The following is a 15,279-nucleotide window of genomic DNA, read 5'->3' as shown; positions in this document are numbered from 1 at the left end:
CCCGTTTGTATTATCTCTCTTCCAACCCTACCCAACTTGCCATCTTCAGGTAGACATTGTAGTTTGCATTTTCTAGAATTTCATATAAAGGGAATCCTACAGTTACTCTTGTATGGCTGTTTCCACTAAGTGCGTAAATATATTTTTAGTGTTATTCATGTATGTGCAAAAGTGTGGCATCAAGTAAGAATAAGCAAGGCCCTGTTATGTATTAGAGCTGCGTTGTTTACAAGCAAAGGGGCTTTTTATGTACTGACAATCACTGAGAAAGAGTTGTTTAAAGTGAGAAGTGAAGTTGCAACTAAGTAAATTCAAATTCAGTTTCATATCAATTCATTATCAGTAAAAGAATTTTGAATCATCTGCCTGATTTAAAAAAAAACACGACAACTTGGATATATTCGGAGGCATAAAAATAAAATTTATTTGTGCAAATATGTGTTGCTTTGTAGTGGGATGAATTAGGGAAAGTGTTTTTTTTTTAATCTATAAATCCCATCCCTCAGTTTTAATTAATTGGCTCCAAATCTAGGATAATTTCAGGAAATAAATATTTTGAGCCTGGATCATAATTGCATATTTAAGTGCCAAATGAGAAGAACAATTGCAAGGCAGAATAAACATTTAATGAAAGGAAATTATGGTTGAAACAATATTCATGGAGGAGCATGGGTTTGCAGTGTGGGTAATGGATAAAGAAACTGGGGGCATTCATGAGCTTCAGAAATCAAGACATTATGAACTTACATACCTGAAAAGTGACAAACAGGACTTCCCTGGTGGTGCAGTGGTTAAGAATCCGCCTGCCAATGCAGGGGACATGGGTTCGAGCCCTGATCTGGGACGATCCCACATGCCACGGAGCAACTAAGCCCGTGTGCCACAACTACTGAGCCTGAGCTCTAGAGCCCACAAGCCACAACTACTGAGCCTGTGTGCCACAACTACCGAAGCCCGCGTGCCTAGAGCCTGTGCTCCCCAACAAGAGAAGCCACCACGATGAGAAGCCCACACACTGCAACTAAGAGTAGCTCCTGCTCACCACAACTAGAGAAAGCCCACCCGCAGCAACGAAGACCCAACACAGCCAAAAATAAATAAATTAAAAAAAAAAAAAGTGACAAGCATGATCGGCCATATCAGGGAAGGCTGGGAAAGTTACCAGCGTCTGCTTATCTCCTCCTAGATAAATTGGCCACATATTATTCAGCAGAAGAACTCTAGATGGTGTTCTTCAAGGGCTTTGAGATGAAGAGTGTGAGGGCGTTTATGAGTATCTGTATTTTATGTTGGTGATGGCTAGGTAAATAGAGGTTGGCCATGGGGTCAAAGGAACAATTTGTATTGGTGAGAACAGAGGGCCTGTTGTAGTCTTTCTGTAGTCTTTGATCTAGTACAGTGGTTCTCAATTGCGGACAACGATTTTGTCCCCTAGAAGATATTTGGCAATGTTTTGGAGAAACTGTTGGTGTTCACATCTGGGGAGTTGCAGCTCTGATTACTGGCATCTATTGGGTAGAGGCCAGGGATATTGTTGAACATGCTACAATACACAGGACAGCCCTTTACAATAAAGAATTATCAGTCTCAAGTGTCAGTTGGGCCAAGCTTGGGGAGCTCTGGCCTAGTAGTGTTTGTATCATCCTGCTGCCAACTCCCTCCTCAGCTTATGGTCCCCAGCTGTAAACTAATAATGTAGAATTGGTCTTTGGTTATGTGCTTTTAATTATAAATAGGACAGTTTTAGAGAAGGGAAGATATAAGAGAGGGAGACACGTATTATTTAGTTGCTTTTCACCATGGGGATTTACATTCGGAGGCTAAAAAGCAAATGAATGCATTGGCTGGAAAAGAGATTTCAGAAAAATATTCACACTTTTATGAAGCTTGTGAGTTGCCCCCAGGGTGAAAGGCTAATGAGTCAGAAATAATTTACATGGCTTAGAAGCTGAAACCAGAAAGCACAAGAAAGGCTTCAGGTGGTTGAAAGCTAGAATTATTTTACACAGTTGTACAATGTGCATGTCGTGCAGTATTTACTAAATAATGCTCATCCAAGGATCTCACACCCTTTGCATAAAATTTTCAATTGTCATGAAAAAACTCTCTTCTCTTTTTTTTTTTTTTTTTTTTTTGCACATTGCACACAAAAGCTGCAGTTTCAAGCTTTCTCAGTGTAACCTAAAAATATTTGCTGCATACCATGTGATTGTGGCTAAGAGAAGGTGTAAGAGGCTGGAGTTTTTCTAACAGTCAGCTTCTCTTTGCTTTGACCTTTCTTTGTGGTTCTGTAGAATTCGATGAAAGGCCTGCATAGTCATTTTAGTAATGACCTTTAAAAAGTTGCTTGTCAAGGTGTGCTCAATAGATATTGCCTTGTCATTTTGGATAGAGAGAGGTAGGGACCAATGTGATCACGATAAAAGTCATTTGGTCCCAGTTTGTAAATAAGGTCTGCAAACTTCCGTCTTTGAGAAAAAGAGAACTACTTGATGCCATATAGAAAGTGCAAGCAGATTGACCTTGATCAGATACACTGTTACATTTATAGACACCTAACTTTAATGAAACAATTTTTTTAATTGCAAAAGTGATTTATGATTATTATGGAGAATTTGGAAAATATAGAAAGGAGGTAAAAAGAAAATGGTAGTCATCCATAATAATCCATAATCTGGTGCTCAGAGATAACAAAGCATTAATAGTCTTTTCATAAAGCACAATTTAAAAAGAAAGCTTTCGTTTTATTTCACAAATGAACTTCTGTTTCTCTTTCTTTACTAAACCACAAAAACCATTGCCTAAACAAATGACATAGGAAAATCTTTGTACACTTATTTATTTTTGATGTTACTTGAAGGAAATGAATAACTATGTTTTCAACATCATTTTGGAAATATTAATAATTTCAACTTAATTAATAATATTCTCCATTTTCCTGGTTTGAGTATAATCCATACTCTTTATAAAGGAAAATTATATTTATAGGACTTATTTCTTAAAGTTGATTCAAAGACTTCATTAAAGTACCTATTAATCCTAAAAGTACTGCTTGTATCTCTGGTTTAAAAAATTTTTTTCCCCTTTCCCCTCCAAGAGCGTCTGCATCAGAGATGTGACTTGGTCAGAAGGAAGAGGAAAAACTGAGTTTCTAAACAACCGCCTCTCCTGGGTTATTGAAATGGCTGCAGAGCAGACACAGGATGATGTTGAACCTTTGGTCTCATTTGTGAAAACTTGTGCAATTTTTTTTTTTTCTGTGCTACACTACATACAAATCACCAAATTACAAATTAACCCTTTGTGATCCTTGGTGTAATGAGCAGTTTCTTTGGGGCTTTTTCTTTCTTTCCAGGAAGTGGGAGGGAAAGGAGCAAGGTATTACCTTGTTCTTCATTTGTATTTTGGTCCCAAAATGTAAATACAAATTTCTATGTTACTTTTTTGTGGTAACTACCAAGATGAATATTTTAATTAGATAAGTTATATGGAAAGGAAGGAAAATTCCACATCCAAATAAAAAAATTTTTTTTTCTCATCCATTTTTTAAGATATTCTGGTAAGACAGAAAGGTATAAGGTATAATGTAAAAATCCCTCATAATCTCCACTGCACCGTGACATGACCACTGTCAATAGAGTTAACCACTGTTAACATATATTGATACACTTCATCAGACTTTTTCTTATAATATTTAATATAGAGTAGACATAGTGATAATCACTTCTAATTCACATCAGGGGAATTGTATTATGCAGACTCTTCTGTACCATGCTTTTTCACTTAGTATCTCTTGAACATCATTTCTTTTCCATGCACAAAAATCTACTTTTTTTTTTTTTTTTTTTTTTTTGGCGGTACGCGGGCCTCTCCCGTTGCGGAGCACAGGCTCCGGATGCACAGGCTCAGCGGCCATGGCTCACGGGCCCACCCGCTCCGCGGCATGTGGGATCTTCCTGGACCAGGGCACGAACCCGTGTCCCCTGCATCGGCAGGCGGACTCTCAACCACTGCGCCACCAGGGAAGCCCTACTGTGTTCTTTTTTAATGGACGTTCTGTTTTACCTATTCCATATTCATGGACACTTCTTTCTGATTTTTTGCTGCAGCAAACATCCTTGTAAGTATATCTTTGTGCTCTTCCTCAGGAATTTGATCCCACCCTTCCCTAGGGCAAATCTAACCTAAAATTCTGTAAGAATGTTATCTTTATCTTTTTAAAATTAATAAAAACCACTTGAGAGAGCACCGTGATACAGGGGACCTGTCAGTTCTACCACCAAACATTCTCTGGAACCCCTTCAATTCTCTGCATCCAGGCTGACACAGCGCAGGCCACACACAGACATCTCCAGCTCAGCCTACAGCTCTGGCCTCAGAGCGTCTGCCCTTTACCATCTGTGGGCCCTAGAATGATCTTTAAATAATGTAATATATAATTTAAGTTTCCTGCTGAGAATCTTTGAAAGGCTTCCCACAACCTTTAGAGCAAAATTCAAACCCGTTTCTCACATGGTCCTCAAGACGGCACTGGGGCAGGCTTCATAGAAGTTTATCATTCTTCCTTCTTGTCCCTGCTTCTTCTCATAGCAGTTTATGTTTTTCTCTTGTACTTGGGTCACCCCAGCCCCCTTTCTGTTCTGGGGACATATGTTAGTCTGAAGTCAGCAAGCTGGAGACCCAGGAGAACTGATGATATGGTTCCAGTCTAAGCCCCAAGGCCCAAGAACCGGGAGAGCCAATGGTGTAAATTCCAGTTCAAGTCCTCTTCTGAAAACAAGAGAAGACCGATGTCCCAGCTCTAACACAGTCAGGTAGAGAGAGCAAATTCTCCCTTATTCAGCCTTTTGCTTCTGTTCAGGCCTTCAACAGATTGGATAAGTCTCATCCACATCTGCTTTACTCAGTCCACCCATTGGAATGTAAATCCCATGCAGACACATCCTCAAAGGCAGACTCGGAATAGTATTTAACCAAATACCCAGGCACCCTGTGGCCCAATCAAGTTGACACGTGAAATGAAACGTCATAGGACAATTTCCTGCCTCCAGACCATTCTGCCATTTGAAAGGTTTTGTAGAACTGGCTTGTTCGCTTTCTCCAGTTCTCAATTCAAATGTCAACACCTCTGACTTTTCCAAACCGCACTCTCTCAGGTGACCTACCTCAGAATTACCACATTCTCTCGCGACATACTGAGTATCATTTATAACACTTATCCCGATGTGTAATTTTTTCATTTCCTGTTTACTTGTTTTTAATCTCTCTCTCCTACTAGGATATATTAGGTTAGGGACCTAGCATGCCTTGTACTTTATTGGTATCTACCCAAAATGGGTGCAATAAATGAATAGCATTATTTCAACATCAATTGGATAATTTAGTAATGTTAGATTTTAGAAGTCCTGTGTAGACAAATCTTCCTTATAGAAGAATTACAAATAATATATGGAGATAAGCCCCCCTCCAGGAGGTGGAGCTTATTCTTCTCCCTCTTGCAGGTAGGCTAGACAGTGACTTGCTTCCAAAGAATAGAAGATGGAAAGGGAGGGATAGTAAACTTACAGTGGAGACACCTGGCAGTCACTACTTAACCAAACTATCATGTGGATACCATACATCCCTGATAGGATGGGTTCAGAAAGGCACAGCATCACTTCCGTGGAATTCTTGCCAAAAAATATGTAACCTCAATGTAATCATAAGGAAACCTCAGACAAACCAAAACTGAGGGGTGTTTTACAGAACAGTTAACCAGTTTCTATCAGAAGTGTCAAGATCACTAAAGACAAGATAAAAGGAAGTGTCACCGGTTGGCAAAGACTAAGAAAACGTGACAACGAAATGCAATGTGGCCCCCTGGATTGGATTCCAGAACAGAAAAAGGATATTAATGGGAAAACTGGGGAAATCTAAATAAAATCTCAAGTTTAAGAAATGTGTCTATGCTGCTTTCTTAGTTTAACCAAAGTACAATGGTAGTGTTAGATGTTAACAACAGCAGAAACTGGCGAGGGTTATGTAAGAACTCTCTCTCTTTTTTTTTTTTTTTTTTGCGGTATGCGGGCCTCTTACTGTTGTGGTTTCTCCCGTTGCGGAGCACAGGCTCCGGACGCGCAGGCTCAGTGGCCATGGCCCATGGGCCCAGCCGCTCTGCGGCACGCGGGATCCTCCCGGACCGGGGCACGAACCCGTGTCCCCTGCATCGGCAGGCGGACTCCCAACCACTGCGCCACCAGGGAAGCCCCAGAACTCTCTTGATTATCTTTGCAATGTTTCTGTAAACAAAAATGTATTCTAAAATAAAAAGTTTACTTAAAAAAATAGGTAATCACAAATCAGACTCTAAACGAACCACAATATTTTTTCAAATCTTAGACATAAAAGAACAAAAAACTGAAAACAGAAAGTCCTCCAGACTCATCACACACACACACACACACACACACACACGCACACACACACACATAACTCTGTGAGGTGATAGATATGTTAATTAACTTTATTGTGGTAATCATTTTACATGTGTGTTTATTAAATTATCACGTTTTACAACCTAAATATATATAGCTTTTACTTGCAATTATACCTCACTAAGGTTGAGGAAAAAAATCATATATGTTGCTACTGATATTCAAAAGTGCAATGAAAAATCTATCTTATTAGTTAATATATATATAGATCGAAGACTACTATCCTTTGAATTCTGTTTACAAAATTTTTAAACTTCTGAGGTCTCAACCATTATTTTCCATTTCTGTTACCATACTTTAAATTCCCTAAAAGATGCTCTCATGCCCATTTAATGTTTATAACTGAAGGATACTTTTGCATATACTGGCACCAAACAGATAATTACTGCTGTTAAAATGATCACTGCTTAGAAAGTTTCTGCATGAGATGATTCTTACTTATCTATACATTTTACCTCATTTTTCTTTTAAATAAAGTCAGAAAGATTATTTTTTAAATAAATTTATTTATTTTATTTTCATTTATTTTTGGCTGCGTTGGGTCTTTGTTGCTGTGCGCGGTCTTTCTCTAGCTGCAGCCAGCGGCGGTTACTCTTCGTTGCGGTGCACAGGCTTTTCATTGCGGTGGCTTCTCTTGTTGCAGAGAAAGGGCTCTCGGCCGCGCACGGGCTTGGTAGTTGTGGCTTGCGGGCTTAGTTGCTCCGAGGCATGTGGGATCTTCCCAGACCAGGGATCGAACCCATGTCCCCTTCATTGGCAGGCGGATTCTTATCCACTGCACCAGCAGGGAAGCCCCAGAAAGATCATTGAGAAATCAAGCACCTGAAGTCAAAATTGCTGAATCTCCAATCCATCTCAGGGGTTAGAAATGGAGAACCATCAACAGATTCTTTCACCAGTGCCTGAAATGGCTCCGACTCTAAAATAGTCACTATCCAAAAGCAAGAACAGTTTGTTACTTTTGTTGTCACTCAGGTAGTTATATTCATTCCAGTAAATGGCACCTGGTACATTCACTTGTGTAATGACAAACTGATAAATAATCCTCTGTAGAAAATATCCTGGTTTGGGATTTACACAGGATTTTTTAGCTAAGAAATCGATACCTACTTCAGACATTCTTAAAAATGACTTGATTTACTTTTCTTTATCTTCCTGGAGTCAGATGAAAGATAAGAAAAATGAGAAATCATCACAGTTTGGAGGAGACTAAGAAAATGGAACAAATAAATGAAAGGTAGGAGCCTGGATCAAATTCTGGGACAGAAAAGGGACATTGGAGAAAATGTGGCAAAATTCGAATAAGCTTTGTAGTTTGGTTAAGAGTTTTGGTTTTTTTTTTCTTTTTTGCGGTACGCGGGCCTCTCACTGTTGTGGCCTCTCCCGTTGCGGAGCACAAGCTCCGGACGCGCAGGCTCAGCGGCCATGGCTCAGGGGCCTAGCCGCTCCGCGGCATGTGGGATCTTCCCAGACCCGGTCACGAACCCGTGTCCCCTGCATCGGCAGGCAGACTCTCAGCCACTGTGCCACCAGGGAAGCCCTGGTTAAGAGTTTTATACACATGTTTATCTCCTGATTTTTTTTTTCCGCACAAAGTGTAAAGGGTTTTTTTTTTTTTAATTATGTGTAACATAGACAAAATTAAGTCAATAAGTTTTTAAGGAATTTCACACGTTCTGATTCTTTCCACTGCCAATCACCTTAGTTCCTCCAAACTCTTAATCTTCAAGATAAAATAGCCCTTTCAAAAAAGAAGTTGTCATGTGAGTCAGCCCACAATTCTTTTAGTTGGGCTTCTTTGATCTCCAGTGGAATATGGACACACTTCAAAATTCCCCACCTGTAATCTTTGGGATCCAATTTCCTCGAGCGATTTACTTTAGGACCCTAGATGTTAAATATAGTGAGTATGTTGCTATTTATTCCTTCATCTTTTCTAGTACTGAAAAGCCTTGTTATATCCAATTTTTACTCATGAGCCTAGCCAAAAAAAAAAAAAAAAAAGTTGCAGGTCTCACTGTCACCACTGCAATAAAATTACAGTGATGGAAGCAAAACCTGTGTTCTCAATGTAGCCACATTAACAATTTATGAACAACAGTGTCTATTTTCAGTAGTATGAGGCTTTTATCTCCTGCTTTTGATAATTAGACTATGGTGATGAAAGTTGTTAACACAGAGAAACTGGCTGAAGGATAGACAATAACTTTCTGAACTATTTTTGTAACTTCTGTGTCTAAAATTATTTCAAAATAAGAGATTTTTGGAAAACTCCTCAGGAAGTTGTTACTTCAAAGAGAGACACAGTATTTCTCAATAGTTCCAATAGAGCCAGTTTTCCCTCCAGCTTTGAAACAGAGAGCATTCTTTCTTCAGTTAGCAGCAGATAAAGTGCAGTTGTTGGCCTGCACTTTAGGAATATTTTGTACAGAAATGTATATGTCAAGATCCTAGAGTTATACTTTGGACAGTGAAGTGTTCACGCTTTGAGAGGCATGAACCAATGGAAGCAAGACCAATGGAGAGAAAGAGTCACATTTATTTATTTATTTACTTATTTTGCGGTACACGGGCCTCTCACTGTTGTGGCCTCTCCTGTTGCAGAGCACAGGCTCCGGACGTACAGGCTCAGCGGCCATGGCTCACGGGCCTAGCCGCTCCGTGGCAGGCGGACTCTCAACCACTGCGCCACCAGGGAAGCCCCACATTTCTCATCTTATATTTACACCAGAATATTTATGCTCATTGAGTGGAATATTGGGCTGAATTGCCTAGACAATTATAAATTGGGGGATTTTTCCCCTCTTTCCATGTTTTCTCTTTCATGTCAAGTGCATGTAGTTGAATTTGAATAAGTAAAATGTAGATATCATGTGACTTCACTGTGATCCAAGGGAGGAAGTACATACGCAGGAATTTTGCTAAACGGGTGGTGATGGAATTCATTCTCTGAGATTACTATAAAAGTGATAATCAGTAAAAAGAAGTCCTTTCAGCAGTTCAGCAATGATGCCGTTTTATTATTACCATTCATTAATCACCTACCACATGCTTGCACATTCCTCTACCTCTAGTCTAATACATAACCCAGCAAGGAAATGTCCCTATTTTACAGATGAGGAAATGGAGGCTCAGAAAAACTACTTAATTGGCCCAATCTAGGTTTGAAATTCAAGTTGAGCGTCTCCAAATGACTAATATTTATATTGGTTGAACTTCCCTGCAGCAAATTCCACCCTTAGTGAATTGTGTCATAGTGAGATTTCAGTATACAAGTCTTTTTACATATTTGAAATACCCTGTTAATTTTAAAAGGAAATGTGATATTTCATTTGAAAATTGGTCATATATATAATCAGATTTTCTTAAAAATATAGAAATATATAAGAAAATTCAAGGTCTTCCAGTTATTAAGTTATTAGGTTCCATTAATAGCAGAATGTATCAAGCTAATAAATTATCTTTAAGTACATTAACTTAACTATACCAAGATGCTAAAGTGCCTTTTAATCACATATAGTATTGCAGTACACTAAGCGTGTTTTTTAAAAGCCAGAAAAGGACTTTCCTCATGGCGCAGTGGTTGAGAGTCCACCTGCCGATGCAGGGGATACGGGTTCGGGCCCCGATCCGGGAGGATCCCACATGCCACAGAGCAGCTGGGCCCGTGAGCCATGGCCGCTGAGCCTGCGCGTCCGGAGCCTGTGCTCCGCAACGGGAGAGGCCACAACAGTGAGAGGCCCGCGTACCGCAAAAAAAAAAAAAAAAAAAAAAACAGAAAAAATATCAGTGATCTAAAAGAAGTAACTCAATGTTTACTTTAAAAAGTCTACTTTGGCCCTTCATTTCCTGTTCAGAGCTATAGTGAAAAACTCATGGGTAATCTCCTTGGTGCAAAGTAAACTTTTCAAAGCAGAAATAAATAACCAACCTTACTTTAATCGCATTGAGAGTTTCTACTAAAAAAGTTAATTATGTAGTTTGGACATGGGAAAAATTATTCCAATGAGCTTCTATTCTAGAATACCGATTGTAACTGGATTGGTAGCAAAGATCATTTACCTGGTAAAGAGGGAAAGAAAACTTTGTGGCTGTTGTTGTTTTCACCTTACAATTAAGAGTGACATAATTAGATACTATACTTTAGCACCCTGTTATAAGATACAGGTTTAAACATATCCCTTATGTCATGAAACCGACAAGTTTCATTCCGGTGCCCCAGCAGCCCTTCTCAGTGAAGTTGAAATGCATTAAAGGTTCTGAGCAGGTAATGTTCTGCTCAAACTCTCGAATAAAGCTAGAACACCAAAGTTCCTCACTTCAGTTCCAAAACTACAGTATCACCTAGGTAACCATTGTTTTCTAAACTTGCCTGGTCACAAGAATCAGCTAAGTACCAGTTTAAAATACCGTTTCCTAGGCATGCCATCTAGCAACTTCAATTTAATAGATTGGGGTGGGGCCTGAGGATCAGAAATTTAGACAAGTGTTACAGGGGACCAGGCATACTTGAGACACAAACTTTTAAAACTAAAATAAAGCATTTGTTGCTCTTACTGGATGCTATTAGAGTACTGGAAAGAATAGGAACTTTGCTATAAGTCAAATTACAGTTTTCTTCATTTATGAATTTTCTAATCTCTCCTTCAATGTCAGCTTTTAAAAAAATAATAATATCTATCCCTCAAATTTATTGTATTAAATATGAAGGATCTAGGCTTATGCTACACAAACTGTGGTCTGGGGACCAGAAGCTAGTAGTCACTGAGAATTTGTTAAAAATGCAGAATCTCAGGCCCTGCCCCAGACCTGCTGAATCTGAATATGTTTGTTAAGAAGATGCCCTGGGTGATTCGTACACACATTAAAGTTGGCCAAGCGCTGACCTTGTCACCAAGTAAGGGTTCAGGAGAGGCTAGATTCTTTCCTTCTCATTATATTTGTTGTACCAATAATTCAACTCAGCTGGGATTCAGTGAGTGTCACCACCATTGCTTACTGTTGGTTTAAGCCCAACAGGTACACTTTCAGCTTCTTACACAGTGGAAAGGCATTCAAAAATAAACAAGTGCATGGGCTGGACATCGGGCTACTGCAAAAAGTAACTGAGGATTTCAGTTTCAGGCCTCTACTCTCACACACTGCTGCACACAAAGCCTACAGCACATTTTCCAGTCTTTTCTAGGGATTATTTCAGAGCATCTCACGTGTGCTTCACTGATAGTTTCTTACACAGCTTTCACCACTATTTAGCAATTGTTGGTAGCAGGAGAAGTCAACTGGTCACTGTTTGAATAAAAATTGAAGGAAGGTTTCATAAAAAGGATTGGGGGGGTTTCCTTTTTTTTCCCCTTTTACTTCCAGAGTTTATCCTTGAACTATGCAGAGTCAGAAGAGGAGAATTAGGTACAGCTTGTCTTACTGCATCAAAGACATTTTCAGTAATTGCCTGCAGTTAAGGTGTAGAGCATGTGTTAGTACATGACAAATGAAAATGAGGACTATATTTTAAACTTTGGGGGTGCACTCAGGGAACAATGGAAAAGGCTGGCTGCTGCAATGAATATTCTAGCTGAAGTGCTTTTATTAAAACAGCAAAAAAAATTTAGTGTAATGGTTAAAAATAAATGAATAGGATAATTCTCAGATTTATAGATATTCTGGCCACACACACACACAAGGCTTCTTCAATGCCTCATGTGTCTTAAAAAGTGTGTTCTCTGACAGAACGTATTGATATCTAGTATTTGTAAGTGTTCTGTCACTGATGTGTTCATTATAAAAATATTTTTTGTACATTCTTGCAGAAAGTAGTAAGGTGGGTTCTCATCTATTATTACTAAATTCTTGGGGAAAGATCTGTATACTGAAAGACTGGAACACCCCATTGGGTATGCCTGGAATACCACCTGGTAGGTCTTTGAATTCACTGCCAATCCTTTGCACTATTGTGGAGGGCAAGCCTATCTCTTCTCCCTCACTTCAATGAGACAGATTCAGCAGTGGAAATGAGACCTGCCTTGAAACTAAGAAAGTAAAGAAGGGAGAACCATCTCTCACTGAACCCATCGGATCATCAAAGAATTCGGTCTTTAAGAAAAGGACCTACATTCACAAAAGGAACCATTCTTCATGTTATGGGTTGAATTGTTTTGCCCCAAAATTCATATGTTGAAGTCCAAAGCCCCAGTACCTCAGATGTGGCCTTATTTGGAGAGTAGGTCTTTACAGAAGTGATCAAGTCAAAATGAGGCCACTAGAGTGGACCTTAGTCCAATATGACTGGTGTCCTTATAAGAAGAGGGAATTTGGGCACAGACACTTGTAGAAAAATACTAGATGAAGAGGCATAGGAGAAAACAGGCATCCACAAGGCAAGGAGAAAGGCCTAGAACAGATCCTTCCCTCCCTCACAGAAGGAACCCTGCTGACACTTTGATTTTGGGCTTCCGAATTTAAGAACTGTGAGACATTACATTTCTGTTGTGTAAGCCACCCACTTTGTGATGCTTTGTTACAGCAACCCTGGCAAACTAATATACTTCATGAGTCATTGGGAAGAGAAAAGAGCAGTGGATTTGTGTCTATCAGGATTAGGGCAACTCAATTGTCTATTATGCGTTTATAGTATCAAAAAAGCAAGTCTACCAATCTGATGATTTTTTTCCCAATGCTAACCTTGGTTTTCTTTTAGGTTAATAGTAACAACTGTGTATACATTACAGATATATTGCCACAGTTCAGGAATGCTTTCACTTTTATTATTCCATTGTCATTACCAAGTACTTTCTCCTTCATTAGCTCAGTTGATCTCCAGGGAAACCTTGAGCAAGACAGGAGTTTAGCATATCCCTCTCAAGAATGGGGTCACGTACCAGGACATAAACATCGCTAATACCTCCATCTATAACCTTTGTCTATCTCCCATATCCTTATGGAACTGGGTGGAGTTTTATTCCACCCACAGGAATAATTGTGTCAGAGAGCAACAGAAAGCAGAAAGTTTTCTGGTTCGATCTACACCCATACATTTTTTTTCTGAACTATTTGGGAGTAGGGTCCACACGTCATTCCCTTTACCCCTTAGTTTTTCAGTGTGCATTTCCTAAATCCTACTACATTTTGGCATACGATTTTGCAGTCACAAACATTTTTTTTTATTGCAATCTAACCAAGTTTACATCCTTTCCTAGTCTTAGTTCATTCCAACATGATACGTACTTGTGATTTTCGTGTGCCATTGTTTTTCAAATATTTTGAGTCTATGCGTTCTCCTACTTTACCTAGCTAAGTTGTGAGAATTTCCCAGTTCCTTGTGTTTCCTCATGACTTTGTTCCCCTACCGCCTATACCGCCTATACCTTATCTCTACATTTCCGGTAAGGAGTGGCCATACTGAATCATAACGTTGCTCCACATTGCAGCCTCAAACTTACCCACCCACAGCTCAGCTGTTATCTTTCAATCCCTCGTAATTACCCCATATTCATATCACAGTAAAGTACTGGTCATTTTGTTACTTTTATTTCTGTTACTTACTTTGAGTTTAGTGTGGTTTAAGTAGCTCAAGGGCGTATCACCAGGAGAAGAAATTCATGCACACAATTAATGATTCCAAACAGTCATGCTTTCTCTTGCATCTTTTTGTGGCCTACACAGGCGTTTGCTGGAGTCAAAAGACCAGAGTTCTTGTTCCAGTTATGCCATTTATCAGATAGGTAATCTTTGCCAATCACCTACTTTCCCACAATCTTCGTTACCACAGTTAAAATGTTACCCACCTTCTCTATCTGTTCTGCAAAGACCAGCCTGATCGAATTTAATGATTCTTTTGAGGATGAAATGACATGTACGTGAAAGGGCTTTATGAGAAATGCCAGGGTATTTAAAAACAGTATACATTCAAATATTCTGAATTGGAAAGGATCATAGAGACTAAAATGACTGGGTCATTTTACAGAAGAGGAAATGAACGATCAGAAAGATTAAATAACTTTTCACAGTCATTGAGCCGTTTGGCAGAGCCAGGCTTCTTAATTCCTAAACCAGTGGTTTTTAATCTCAACAAACTATCTTCCTAGACAGAGTCTACCTCTCAGGTTCCTCAAGCTTATGCTTTGAGGTTGTAAAGAACACCATCCCAAGGGCTAAAAAATTGTAAAGCACTAATTGTGCAGAGTATTAAAAAAAAATACAAGTTTAGAAAGAGAGAGACAATTTAAAGAAAATGTACAGGGATTATAGGTGACAGAATTTTATTTGACATTATTTGAAGTATCTGTTAAGAAATCATTCTTGCTCACTGAGGTTCAGGCTTTGTAAAAGCATCAACATATAGGATCTATGTAAAGCTTGAACAGATTAGCCCTCAGTTCAAGGTCCATAAATGTCCAATATGAGCTGTCAATAATCTTCATTTGTCAACTGATTTTATTACAAGCATGCAAACACAGTATAACAGGTTAACAGTGGCATGTTCTGCCTAAAGCTCAATTCAATATTGTTCTAAAAATTGAGACACAATTATTGAAGAGGCTACTAGCATACTTTTTAGATAAAACAGGCAACAGATTCATTTGTTTATAGTGCTGAGTGTTGGAAGAATATCCTCCTGGACACTGGGTTGAATCTATTCTGTGTCTGTTCAAACAGAATCCCACTGATAGAATTTTTAATAAGGTACAAAGGGATACAAAGTTTGAAGCTCACAAATCTAAGAAGATTTTTGAACTGTTTTGATAGCAAAAGTCTTCACTGTGTACCCTATTTAAATCAAACTTTTTATTCCAGTGAAATACATGAAGAG

This window comes from Hyperoodon ampullatus, assembly GCF_949752795.1.
Source record: "Hyperoodon ampullatus genome assembly, chromosome: 13".
Classification (NCBI taxonomy): domain Eukaryota; kingdom Metazoa; phylum Chordata; class Mammalia; order Artiodactyla; family Ziphiidae; genus Hyperoodon; species Hyperoodon ampullatus.
The sequence above is the reverse complement of the archived record's forward strand: the minus strand, read 5'-3'. Positions refer to the sequence as shown.